The sequence below is a fragment of the Bos indicus genome, chromosome 1, assembly GCF_029378745.1.
Source record: "Bos indicus isolate NIAB-ARS_2022 breed Sahiwal x Tharparkar chromosome 1, NIAB-ARS_B.indTharparkar_mat_pri_1.0, whole genome shotgun sequence".
Lineage (NCBI taxonomy): Eukaryota > Metazoa > Chordata > Mammalia > Artiodactyla > Bovidae > Bos > Bos indicus.
Genome location: NC_091760.1, coordinates 149,597,159 through 149,610,389, shown reverse-complemented (window position 1 = coordinate 149,610,389; position 13,231 = coordinate 149,597,159). Strand labels below are relative to the sequence as shown.

General features: G+C 44.6%; 1 non-coding gene across 1 annotated transcript; it reads left to right on the top strand.

Moving 5' to 3' along the window:
• Positions 1 to 12,153: 12,153 nt before the first annotated feature.
• Positions 12,154 to 12,260, top strand: LOC139185285 (U6 spliceosomal RNA). Its single transcript, XR_011568903.1, has one exon. It is a non-coding gene; the product is annotated as a U6 spliceosomal RNA (small nuclear RNA).
• The last annotated feature ends 971 nt before the right edge of the window (positions 12,261 to 13,231 follow it).

Genomic DNA, 13,231 nt, shown 5'->3' with positions numbered 1-13,231 from the left:
GCCTCTCCCACTGTGTTCAACCCACTGCTTCCTCATAAGCCAGACATGTCACTCTTTTCCCTAAGACACTGTGGTGTCTTCTCGGGGCCTCTTGAAGGCACCCAAGTGATCAGGCCCCACCTCCCACCATCTCCCCTTGCTCCTTCTGCTCCAGCTCTGTTGACTTCCGTCCTATGTCAGGCCTCCTGATTCTCTCACCCCAGGGCCTTTGCACAGGCTGTCCCCTTGCCTGGAAAGCTTCCTCTGCTCTTTGCCTGGTTGGTTCCTCCTCACCCTTCAGGTCCCATCAGATCCCACCTTCCTTAAACCAGGTTTCCTTGTTATTCTCCTTCATGTTCTTCATGGCAGGAATTGCAATTTATTGTTTAGAGAAATGCTTCTCAAATTTTCTCGAATGGGGGATGACTTTTTCTAAATTTCTAGCCCATTGCACATCTCTACATTGGAAGGACTGATGTTGAAGCTGAAACGCCAATACTTTGGCCACCTGATGCGAAGAGCTGACTCATTTGAAAAGACCTTGATGCTGGGAAAGATTGAGGGCAGGAGGAGAAGGGGACGACAGAGGATGAGATGTTTGGGATGGCATCACCGATGGACATGAGTTTGGGTAAACTCCGGAAGTTGGTGATGGACGGAGAGGCCTGGCGTGCTGCGGTCCATGGGGTCGCAAGAGTCAGACACAACTGAGCAACTGAACGGGACTGAACAGAACTGAACTGAACTGAACTTGTAAAATATAAAAATGCTTACTAGAAAAACAAAATGGAAAAAAGATAAACGAGAGGCTGTTGTTTTTTTTAAAAAAACTAAACAAATATAAAATTAGTCAATGAGCTAGAGAAGTTACTAAAAACATCTGTCAAGTTCAGTACTACCTTGTCTGAGACCAGTAACACGAACGTTCTGGCCTGGCCCTGTGTCCACAGACCCCACTAAGAGAATCACTGGCTTGTCCCCCCTTGACCGTGAGCTCCAAGGCAGGCAAGGACCTCGTCTGTCTATTCACCACATGTCCCTGTGTGCCAGGTATCATTCTACCTCTTAGTAGGGGTTCAGTCTATTTTTAGTAAATGATTTGAGTGGTTGAATAAGCAGTCATTAATAATAAAGGAGTGCACGCTAAGTTACATCAGTCGTGTCTGACTCTGGTGGACACTGTGGACTGCAGCCCACCAGGCTCCTCTGTCCGTGGGATTCTCCAGGCAAGAATACTGGAGTGGGTTGCCAGAACCTGCGTCTCTTACATCTCCTGCACTGGCAGGCTAGTTCTTTACCACTAGTGCCACTTGGGAAGCCCCGTAATAAAGCAGGGTCTGTAGCAAAGAGGGATCCCCTGGGTGGTGCTGGGGTTGGGGGTTGGTCACTGCTGGTCGAGGGGCTGAGTGCAGGTGGTGAAGCCTGCAGGCATCATGGGGGACAGCGGGGCCCGGGGGTGACTCAGCAGCGCTCTCACCCCCCGGGCAGGTTCGGGGCAGCCCAGGTGGCAGCCCAGGTGGCAGCCAAGCTTTTCTTGGCCCATCCTGTTCCCGCTGCTCGACCTGCTGGCCCCTCTGATCGCTGACCAGACTCCTTTTGAGGACCCCGTCTGGAAACTCCACCCAAGGGCCGTTGACCCAAGACTTCCGCAGCAGGCCGGTGGCTAAGACAATGCCTTCCAACGCAAGGGATGAGGCTTCAATCTCTGGTCAGAGAACTAAGGTCCTACATGCTGTCAGGAGAGGCCCCATGTTTTCATAAAGGGGAGGGCATTGACCTGGGTGAGGGAGGGGGGTTACCTGCAGGGAGACTCAGAGAGCCTGGAGGTCTGGTTTAGGCGGGATAAGGCTGGCAGTCATTGGCCCTCTGCGAGTGAGTTGGTACCTAAGTGACACTTACCTAGACACAGGGGGCCCCAGGGGGAGCCTAGCAGGAACTCAGGCCAGAAGCAGAGACAGAACCTGAAGGGCTGGGGGCAGAGGGGAGACTGGGGCGGCAGAGTCCACTCTAGTCGGGCTTCCAGAGGTTGGCCCCTGCTGCTCAGGGGCAGGTGACTTCAAAAGAGACCAGGCCCAGATATAAACCCACAGTGCAGATAAGGCAACAGAACTCTTTGAGGACTGGGAGAACTGTTGTGGGCAAAACACACAGGACAGAGAGAAATGAGCGGAGAGGAGGGGGCTGGACCCAGGGGCCTCAGGACAGGAGGAGGAGGTGATGGCAAGGTCAGGCAGGAAGCACGCTTTCTCCCAGGGTGGCAGAAGGAGCCAGAGAAGGACCACCAGGCAGCTGCAGGATGCAAGTGCAGGGGGCAGGAGGGAGAAGGGGGTAAGCGGAGGCAGGAGGGTGCAGGCGCGGAAGGCACCGGGAACTCTCCGAGGATGGATCTGGCCCTGGCTACCATTTGAGTGTCACTGAACAGCAAAAAATTGATGCTTTTGAACTCTGGTGTTGAAGACTCTTGAAAGTCCCTTGGACTGCAAGGAGCTCTAACCAGTCCATCCTAAAGGAAATCAGTCCTGAATATTCATTGGAAGGACTGATGCTGAAGCTGAAACTCCAATATTTTGACCACCTGATGCGAAGAACTGACTCATCAGAAAAGACCCTGATGCTGGGCAAGATTAAAGATGGGAGGAGAAGGGGATGACAAGAAGGGGATGACATCACCGACTCAATGGACATGAGTTTGAGTAAACTCTGGGAGTTGGTGATGGACAGGGAGGCCTGGCGTGCTGCAGTCTATGCGGTCGCAAAGAGTCAGACACGACTGAGCGACTGAACTGCACTGAACCATTGGAGCAGAGCTGTCTGGTCCAACATCCCCTCATAGTGTGTGGAAACTTTGGGAAACATCCTCAAAACTCACTGCAGCAAACGGCCCCGGGAAATGCAGAAGTTTAGAACATGGCAAAATTGTAGAACATGGCCACAGTTCATCAAAACAAGAAGGGACTTCCCTGGCAGTCCAGTAGTTAAGGCTGCACTTCCACTGCAGCAGCTGTGGGTTCCATCCCTGATCAGGGATCCCGCATGCCTCGGGGCAACAAAAAAGAGGGAAGAAAAACTACAAGAAGTGTGACTGAATTCAGGAAGCCCATCTGAGCTTGGAGAACACAACCTCTGGCAAATGAGAAAGTAAAAAATTGTGGCAATTTTTAATAAATTTATTTATGTATTATTTTTGGCTGCATTGGGTCTTCGTTGCTTTGCAAGGACTTTCTCTAGTTGCTATAAGTGGGAGCAACTCTTCATTGGGGTGCACAAGCTTCTCACTTATTGCAGTGGCATCTCTTGTTGCAGAGCACAGGCTCTAGGCACTCAGACTTCAGTAGTTATGGAGTGTGGGCTTCGTTGCCACACAGCGTGTGGGATCTTCCTGGACCAGGGATCAAACCTCTGACCCCTGAACTGGCAGGCGGATTCTCATCCGCTGCACCACCAGGGAAGTCCTGTGGCAATTTTTAAAGCAAAAACAGAAAAGGCAAGTGGAAAGTCAAGCACATATGATAACTTCTCTTGACGATGAACGCTAGGGCTACAGCCGCTCTCTTGGGGACAAGAAAAAGGTCTGGTGGGAAAGAAAAAATGTAGTCACCACTTACCATCTGATTGCAAAGACAATGGACACTCTTCAGGAAGCCGTTCCTCTGTGTGCTAACAAAGTACCTCTCAGACTCAGAAAGGTGAAACAACAACAGAAAGAATCCAAATAAAAAGAGAAGCTGAAAGAAAAAGAAACAGACATCTCTACCACCCAGTCCATTAGGGTGTTAAAAAACCTCAAGGTGTGGGGATTCTGGTGAATCCCTCAACTTCCCGAGGGCAGGTGGGAAGCCAGAGGATCCCCTGTGTTCATAGAAAGTTTTCTCCCAGCCCAGGTGGACACTCAGTCCAAAGACCAGGAGGTGAACCTGACGTGGATGCTCCCTGGGAAGTCCCATTCCCTGCAGGCAGAGCCTCTGGATTTCTAAGACTCACCTGGGCTGTGTAGCATAGCGTGGTGAACCAGGGTTCCCTGGCTTGACCTCAACTGTCAAGGTGGGCAGTCAGGGGCGGGCTATCACATGGGCCAGTTTATGAGCTCACAGCTACCCCAGAACTGGTCATGTGCAAGAGCCTAGAACCCTCCTTGGAGACAGCCACGGAGCTCCAGAAGAATAGCAAAGTGCCCCCTAAGAACTGGAAGACTCAGCCTGCTTTCTTGTGGTAATAATTACCTTGGAGGGGACTTCCCTGGTGGCCCGATGGTTAAGAGTCTGCACTTCCAATGTAAGTGGAGAAGGAAATGGCAACCCATGCCAGTATTCTCTCCTGGAGAATCCCATGGACAGAGGAGCCTGGCCGGCTACAGTCCATGGGGTCGCAAGAGTCGGACATGACTTAATGACTAAACCACCACCACTTCCAATGTAGGGGGTGTGGGTTCAATCCCAGGTCAGGGAACTAGGATCCCACATGCCTCACAGTGCAGCCAAAATAATAATAATTTTTGTTGATGATGTTCAGTCACTCAGTCATGTCCGACTCTTTGTGACCCCATGGACTGCAGCACTCCAGGCCTCCCTGTCCATCACCAAATCCCGGAGCTTGCTCAAACTCATGTCCATTGAGTCGGTGATGCCATCCAACCATCTCATCCTCTGGCGTCCCCTTCTCCTCCTGCCTTCAATCTTTCCCAGCATCAGGGTCTTTTCCAATGAGTCAGATCTTCACTTTAGGTGTTGAAAGAGGAGAGTAGAAAAAGTTGGGTTAAAACTCAACACTCAAAAAACTAAGATCATGGCATCCAGTCCCATCATTTCATGGCAAATGGATGGGGAAAAAATTGAAAATAATAATAATTGCCCTGAACTTTTTAAAACCTTTCAAAATAAATTGGTTTTCAGGCTGCAGGAGGAAATTGAACAAACACGGCTTTCTTGCAGATCAAAGCTATAGCAAGATGGAAACTTTGCTCCTCCAGATCCCACCTGGGAGCTTGCAGGAATGCCAGGATGTTCAGGGTGGCCTCATTTCCTGAGGGTTGAAACCCACAGGAGACACGTCCTGAGAAGTTATGTTTGTGCGAGATCACAGTCCAGTAACTTCGTGACTGATATTCAATTGTCCCACCTATGAGACTGTTTGCTCAGGTCAAGTCTGAAGAAGAATGAACGTGTGTTTATATTTAGGAAATTTCTGCATTTAGGAGTGTTTACTCTGAAATCACTTCAAGTGGCTTTCTAGATTTTAACAAATCCAGTGATTTATACTCAGGCTAACTATACACATACCCTATGACCCAGCGACCATTCCCAAATATCTACTCACCAGAGATGTACACGCTTGTAAGCAAAAGACATATGCAAAAATGCTCATAGCTGTTCTGTTCATATTAGCCCCAAAACTGGAAGCAATCCAGAATTCCATCAACAATAGAAGGGATAAATAAGTAGTGATATGTTCCCTCAATAGAAAAGAACAGTTGGTGACTCACGTGGAGTAAAAGAAACTAGAGGCAAATGAGCATATACTGATTCCATTTATATAAAGTTCAAAATTGGGCAAAAAGGGGGACTTCCCAGGTGATCCAGAGGTCAAGACTCCATGCTCCTCATGCAGAGGGCACAAGTTTGACGCCTGGTTGGGGAACTAAGATCCCACATGCCGCACAGCCGAAACAAAAAGCTGGGTCGGGGTGCAAAACGAATCTATGGTATTTGAAATCCAAATAGTGATTGTTTTTGAGGAAGAGAGTGAATGTGGTAGCTGGGAAGGATCATAAGAGGGGGCTTCTGGGGTGGTGAAAATCTTCTTTTTCTTAAATTGGCCAGAGTTTCAAAAGGTGTGTTGTTTTTGAAAATTCCTCACACGCTTATAATTTGCTCACTTTTCTGTATCTGTTGTATGTTGATAGGAAATGTACTTCCAAGGAAACATTAAAAAATATCTTTTAATGATCCCCATGGTAGCTGTAACTATTGCCAGGGGGCAGCAGCATCTTGTAGAAAACTATGTAAAACTTCTGAATTTGCACCTATACTGTTCGAGGTACCTGGAGAGACCCCAAATTATGACAGCTGGGGACCATTATTCGTTCGTATTGTTGATAACTGAAGTCTTACACTTCACTTAAATCTGGGTATTGGCCAGAGTATGTTGTTCAATAGCATCATCTTGAGTTTAAATAATTTAAGAGACTCAGAAGTATCTAGCCTAATGACGACCTGGATCTCAGCAACTGGTCTTCCTGTCATGTCTTACTTTGAAATTGAAGTCCTCATCCTGAAAGCCCACCTGGGACCTCTTTACGTTTATGTGATGGATGGTTCAGAGGTCACTGCAAGTGTGCGAAAGACAGGAACCTTGATAAACCCAGGAAAGTCAAAAGCTAAGAGTGCCAAAGAGGAAACCAAAGGGCTTCTTTAGAGCTTTGATTCTTTACGTCACTTTTCAAAGTGAATTTTGTTATGCCAAAAAGAGATTGTATAATTCATTTAGTGGTTCCGTGGCTAAAGAAGACACAAATATGGTTATAATAGAAGAGCTTAAGCTGTTTAAAACAACTTTATTGGTATGCAATTTAAATACTATAGAGTCACGCGTTGGCACTAAACAATTCAATGATTTTAGTAAATTAATAGAAATGTTCAACAATCACCATCATCCAACTTTAGAACATCTCTATCACTGCTAAAAGTTTCCTTGTGCCCATTTACAGTTAATCCCTGTTCCCACTGCCAGCACGAAGCAACCAGTTCTGCTTTTTGTTACTATAAATTTGCATTTTCTTATATAAATGGAATCACACAGTGTAATCTGTTGTATCTTGTTTCTTTCACTTAGCATGACATTTTCAAGATCCATTCATGTCTTAGCCTGTGTTAAAACTTCATTGCATTCCTTCTATTGCTCGATAATGTCCCATTACATGGGTGTCTCATATTTTATTTATCCATTCACCAGTTGATATATCTATCAATTTGGATTGTTCCCAGTTTGGAGTTATTATGAATAAAACTGCTATGAACATTCATGTACAAGTCTTTGAGTAGACAAATGCTTTCATTTCTCCTGGATAGATTCCAAGGAATGGAACTGTTAGAATGTATGGTAAAGTTTTGTTAAACTTTTTAGTGAAGGGCTTTCCTTGTGGATCAGCTGGTAAAGAATCTGCCCACAATGTGGGAGACCTAGATTCTATCCCTGGGTTGGGAAGACCCCCTGGAGAAGGGAAAGGCCACCCACTGCAGTATTCTGGCCTGGAGAATTCCGTGGACTGTACAGTCCATGGGGTCGCAAAGAGTCGGACACGACTGAGCGACTTTCACTTTCACTTTTTAATGAACCTGCCAAACTGTTTCCCAAACTGTTAGCTAATTTACATTCCCACCAGTGATGCATGAGGTTTTCAGTTTATCCACATTACTGACAACACTTGTTATTATCTTACAGAAATAGTAACCATTCTGTGGCCATCATCAAAATGTCTACAAATAATACATGCTGGGGAGGGTAGAGAAAAGGAAACCTTCCTACACTGTTGTGGAGAACAGTATGGAAATTCCTTAAAAAACGAAAAACAGAGTTACCATGTGATCCAGCAATCCCACTCCTGGGCATATATCCAGAGAAAACTCTAATTTAAAACAATGCATTCCTCAGTGTTCACAGTGGCTATTTACAATAGCCTAGATGTGGAAGCAACCTAAGTGTCCCTCTACGGATAAATGAAGATGTGGTACATGTATGCAGTGGAATAATACTCAGTCATAAAAACGGATGACATTTTGCCATTTGCAGCAACATGGATGGAGCTAGAGATGATCACACTAAGAGTGAAGTAAATAAGACAGAGAGAGACACATTTTATATCGTATCACATATATGTGGAATCTGAAAAATAATAGAAATGAATTTATTTAAAAAACAGAAACAGATCCACACACATAGAAGACAAACTTATGTTTATCAAAGTGGAAGAGGGGAAGGGATAAATTAGGAGTATGGAATTAACATATACACTCCTATATATAAAATAGATAACCAGCAAGGACTTACTGTACAGCACAAGGAGATATATTCCTTATCTTGTAATAATGTATAATGGAAAACAATCTGAAAAGAATATATATAAACAGAAAACTCAATCACTTTGCTATACACCTGAAACTAGCACAATATTGTAAAAAAAATTCTAAAAAATTTCTAAAAATTTCAATTTCAAAAAAAAATTGTGATAGGTTTTTATCACAATTTATTAGAATTTTATCACAATTTATTAGAATTAAAAATTCTAATGACAGTATCTCATTGTGGTTTTAATTTGCATTTCTGTAAGGAATAATGACATGGAGCATCTTTTTTGAAATATCTAAAACTATAAAATAAAATTGGCTTGTAAGGGTTACCGTTTAGGGACATAATGAAATATTAAAATAATACTGTATTTTAGACTTGCCCAGCAACCTCAAAGGCAATTTTTATAAGCATCCATTATTTTCATGATCATCATAAAAAATCACCTATTCATGCATTGGTCTTTCACCAGTAATTCTACAAAAGTGAGTCAGTGACTCATGCCCTGCAGGAAAGTAGAAAATTCTCCCTCTGATATTTCTTTTTTAAAAATATTTATTTATTTTTAATTGATTGATGATTGCTTTATAATATTGGTTTTATTTCTCATTCCCAGGAGCTCAGCTTGCCCCCCTGGAGGCCTAGGGTCTTCTGCTGTAGGAGCTGTTGCAGTATCTTGATGAGTTTTTGATGTATTTGTCAGGGGGCTGGTGATCTCTCCAGCCTGGCTTCCCTGGTGGCTCATATGGTAAAGCATCTGCCTGCAATGCAGGAGACCCAGGTTCGATTCCTGGGTCGGGAAGATCCCCTGGAAAAGGAAATGGCAATCCACTCCAGCACTCTTGCCTGGAAAATCCCATGGACGGAGGAGCCTGATAGGCTACAGTCCATGGGGTCGTGAAGAGTCGGACACGACTGAGCGACTTCACTTTCTTTCACTTGGTGATCTCTCCATCTTCCTCCTCTGCCGTCTTCTTCCACCTCCTCCCTGTGATATTTCTGTATAGTGTACTTTTCCTCATATTCAGAGATATCATTTTCCTGCCACCAAAAAAAAGGTGATTAAAGTAAACTGCTAGAACAAATACCTCTGAGTTCAGTTGCTTGTTCAAGAGTCCAAAATAAAATGATGGAAACATCTTAGTAGAGTCTGTATAATTCACACAGCAAGGTGTGTGCTACAGAAACAGATAAGAGTAGGGACCTGTGGCCTGCGATTCGTGTAGTTAATTCCAAATCAGGGAAGCTGCCCAGAGACCAAGGCAGGGAGGTAGGGAAGGGGCCCGGCTCACTGCTAGAAAGAGAGAGTTTTTTGGGTTTCGGGTTCTGTTCTCAGGTTTGACTCTGTAATTGGATTTCCTCTGTATGTAAAGGAATGAAACGAGTTCAAGAGCTTTGTCGAAAGCTTAATAAATTTCTGAAAACGTCTCGGAATCTGCAGAAAAGAGTTCTTAAATTTTCTTCTCTTTCAATTTGTTGAAGGAATTGTAAGTCCTAGGTCTCCCCTCACATTTCCATTGCATGTCCCATTCTCTAATGAAATAAACTCCTAAATCACATTACAGAATTCCAACTCAGGAAGAATGAAGATCCCACTGACTATGGTCACTTGCTGGCCCCAACAAGCGCCTCTGAGTTCCAGCCCATCTTTAAAGATCTCAAAGGGAAAAAAAAAAAAAGCCTTGTTGTCATCTCATCTTTTTTCTTTAGAACTTCTTGCTCTCTGCCTCCCTTTCCCCAGTTCTTAAACTATTTTCTGGCTGAAAGAGACCAGACGCATGCAGGGTGGACTCAAAGTGTGCTCTTGCTTTCATTTCTACACCCACAGTGGAAATGGGCCCGTCCATCTACCAATTGCCATATACACGAATGGTCAAAACAGTGTTATTTCTAATAGGTCCAAACTGGAAACTGAGCCAGTACTCATCAGCTGGAGAAGGGATGAGGAAATAGTGGTTTATTCACACAATCGGGGTCTTATTCAGCACTGAGAAGTAGCCATCTACAACTGCAACACTCTGAATGAATTCACAATGCAATGCTAAGGTGAGAAGCCAGATAAAAAAGAGCCCATGTGTGAGTCCGCTGATGGCAAGTTCAGAACCAGGCAAGGGGAATCCCTAAGTGCTGGAGGTGGTGGGGACCAGGAGCAATTGCAAGGGCTGTCCTGGGCTTCTGTTATTTTTATTGGGGTGCTGTTTTCATGAGCATATTAACTTTGCAAAAATGTATCAAGTTTATGTGATTAGAAGTTCTTCAGTTCAGTTCAGTCACTCAGTTGTGTCCGATTCTTTGCGACCCCACGAACTGCAGCATGCCAGTCCTCCCTGTCCATCACCAACTCCCGGAGTCCACCCAAACCCACGTCCATTGAGTCGGTGATGCCATCCAACCATCTCATCTTCTGTTGTTCCCTTCTCCTCCTGCCCTTAATCTTTCCCAACATCAGGGTCTTTTCAAATCAGTCAGCTCTTCGAATCAAGTGGCCAAACTATTGGAGTTTCAGCTTCAGCATCAGTCCTTCCGATGACTATTCAGGACTGATCTCCTTTAGGATGGACTGGTTGGATCTCCTTGCAGTCCAAGGGACTCTCAAGAGTCTTCTCCAACACCACAGTTCAAAAGCATCAATTCTTCGGTGCTCAGCTTTCTTTATAGTCCAACTCTCACATCCATACATGACTACTGGAAAAACCATAGCCTTGACCAGACTAACCTTTGTTGACAAAGTAACGTCTCTGCTTTTTAATATGCTGTCTAGGTTCGTCATAACTTTCCTTCCAAGGAGTATTATTTTCAATAGGAAGTTTACACTGGGACTTCCCTGGTGATTTCAACTTCATGTTTCTACTGCAGCGGATTCGGGTTTGATCCCTGGTCTAGGAACTAAGATCCTGCATGCCCACTTGGCAAAAAATAATAATAATTACATTAAAAAGTTAGCTTGATTTTTTTTTTTTATCAAGGGAAGGGAAGGAATTCCCTGGCATCCCAGTGGTTAGGATGCTGTGCTTTCACTGAGGTGGCTGGGGATCTCGTTGGGGAACTAAGATCTTATGAGCCACATAGCAGAGCCAAAAAAAAAAAAAAGAGGGGGGTAAGGAAGAAGGGATGCTTTTATTTATTAATATAATACTCATAATAAAATTGCTATGAAATTGCCTCTAAAAAATTGTGCTCATCAAATAGACCTCTGGAATATAAAGAGAAATGAAATATTTTATATAATTTCAGAAAGCAGTTTGATGCCTCTATTTAAAATCTACCTAAAATAAAGTCTTCAATTTTTTTTTGTATGAAGCCCATTTAGGATTTGGGCTTCCCTGGTGGCTCAGAGATTAAAGCATCTGCCTCTAATGCAGGAGACCTGGGTTCAGTCCCTGGGTCGGGAAGATCCCCTGGAGAAGGAAATGGCAACCCACTCCAGTACTCTTGCCTGGAGAATCCCATGGATGGAGGAGCCTGGTGGGCTACAGTCCACGGGGTCGCAAAGAGTCAGACATGACTGAGCAACTTAACTTTCACTTTCCACTAGAATTTAATACCAAGTCCTGAAAAGTAAATCCCCTGGGCCTATGGGCTTTGATAGTACATATATTAGTTCTTTGTAGCTTTCCATGATAACAAATATTTGGTTCTCCCTGCATGAAGACAGTTGTACTGAAAATGCACCGTGAGTCATGTGATGTGAGTCAGATACTGAAAAGGGGAGTGGGCAGTTGGCATGGGGGGAGCTTGGCCAACTGCAGAAATTTGCAAAAAAGGTTTTGCTTATTTCCTTATTCAGAATGCTTTTTCCTTGAGCCAAGGTAGCTGGATTAAAGTCCAGTAGAGTATAACCAAGGTGAGGGGCTTGTACATGGGTACATAGAGCCCAGGGGAGGATGCCAAGGGATCCGTGGGAAATAATGCAACAACAAAATGTCCATCAGCTGATGATCAGGTCAATAAAACATGGTCTATCCATACAATGAAATATTCGGCCAAATAGCGACACACGCTGCAACATGATGACTCTTGTAAACGTTATGCTAAATGAAAGAAGCCGGCCACAAAAGGTCACATGTGTAAGGTCCCATTTGCATCAAATATTTAGGAAAAAAAATCTAGAGAGCGCTTGCTTCAGCAGCACATATATTAAAACCAGAATGATACAGAAAAGATTACCACGGCCCCTGGGCAAGGAGGACATGCGAATCTGTGAAGCATTCCACATTCTAAAAAGGATGTGGTGCATATGTGCAATGGAATATTACTCAGCCGTGAAAAAGAATAAGATACTGCTATTTGCAGTAGCAAGGATGGATCTGGAGATTGTCGTGCTGAGTTAAGTAGGTCAGGCAGAAAAAGACAAACGTGTGATGTCACTTATATGTAGAATTTTTTTAATGGTACAAAAGAACTTATTTACAGGACAGAGATAGAGTCACAGAGTAGAAAGCAAATTTGTGGTTGCCAGAGGGAGAGGAGAAAAAGGATGGATGGGGAGATTGGGATTGACATATATACACTGCCGCTGCTGCTAAGTCACTCAGTCGCTCTTTGCAACACTATGGACTGCAGCCCACCAGGCTCCTCTGTCCATGGGATTCTCCAAGCAAGAATACTGGAGTGGGTTGTCATGCCTTCCTCCAGGGAAGAAGGAATTAAACCTAGGAATCAAACCTGCGTCTCTGATGTCTCCTGCATTGGCAGATGGGTTCTTTACCACTAGCAACACCTGGGAAGCCCCATATATATATACACACTGCTGCTGCTGCTAAGTCGCTTCAGTCGTGTCCGACTCTGTGCGACCCCATAGACAGCAGCCCACCAGGCTCCGCCATCCCTGGGATTCTCCAGGCAAGAACGCTGGAGTGGGTTGCCATTTCCTTCTCCAATGCAGGAAAGTGAAAAGTGAAAGTGAAGTCGCTCATCGCTCAGTTGAGTCGACTCTTCTAGACCCCATGGACTGCAGCCTACCAGGGTCCTCCGTCCATGGGATTTTCCAGGCAAGAGTACTGGGTGGGTTGCCATTGCCTTCTCCGATATATATATACGCTGCTATGTGTAAAACAGATGACTAGTAAGGACCTTCCGTACAGCACAGGGAACTCTACTCAGTACTCCATAATGACCTATATGGGAAAAGAATGGAAAAAAGAGTAGATTTATGTAAATGTGTGACTGACTCACTTTGCTCTACAGCAGA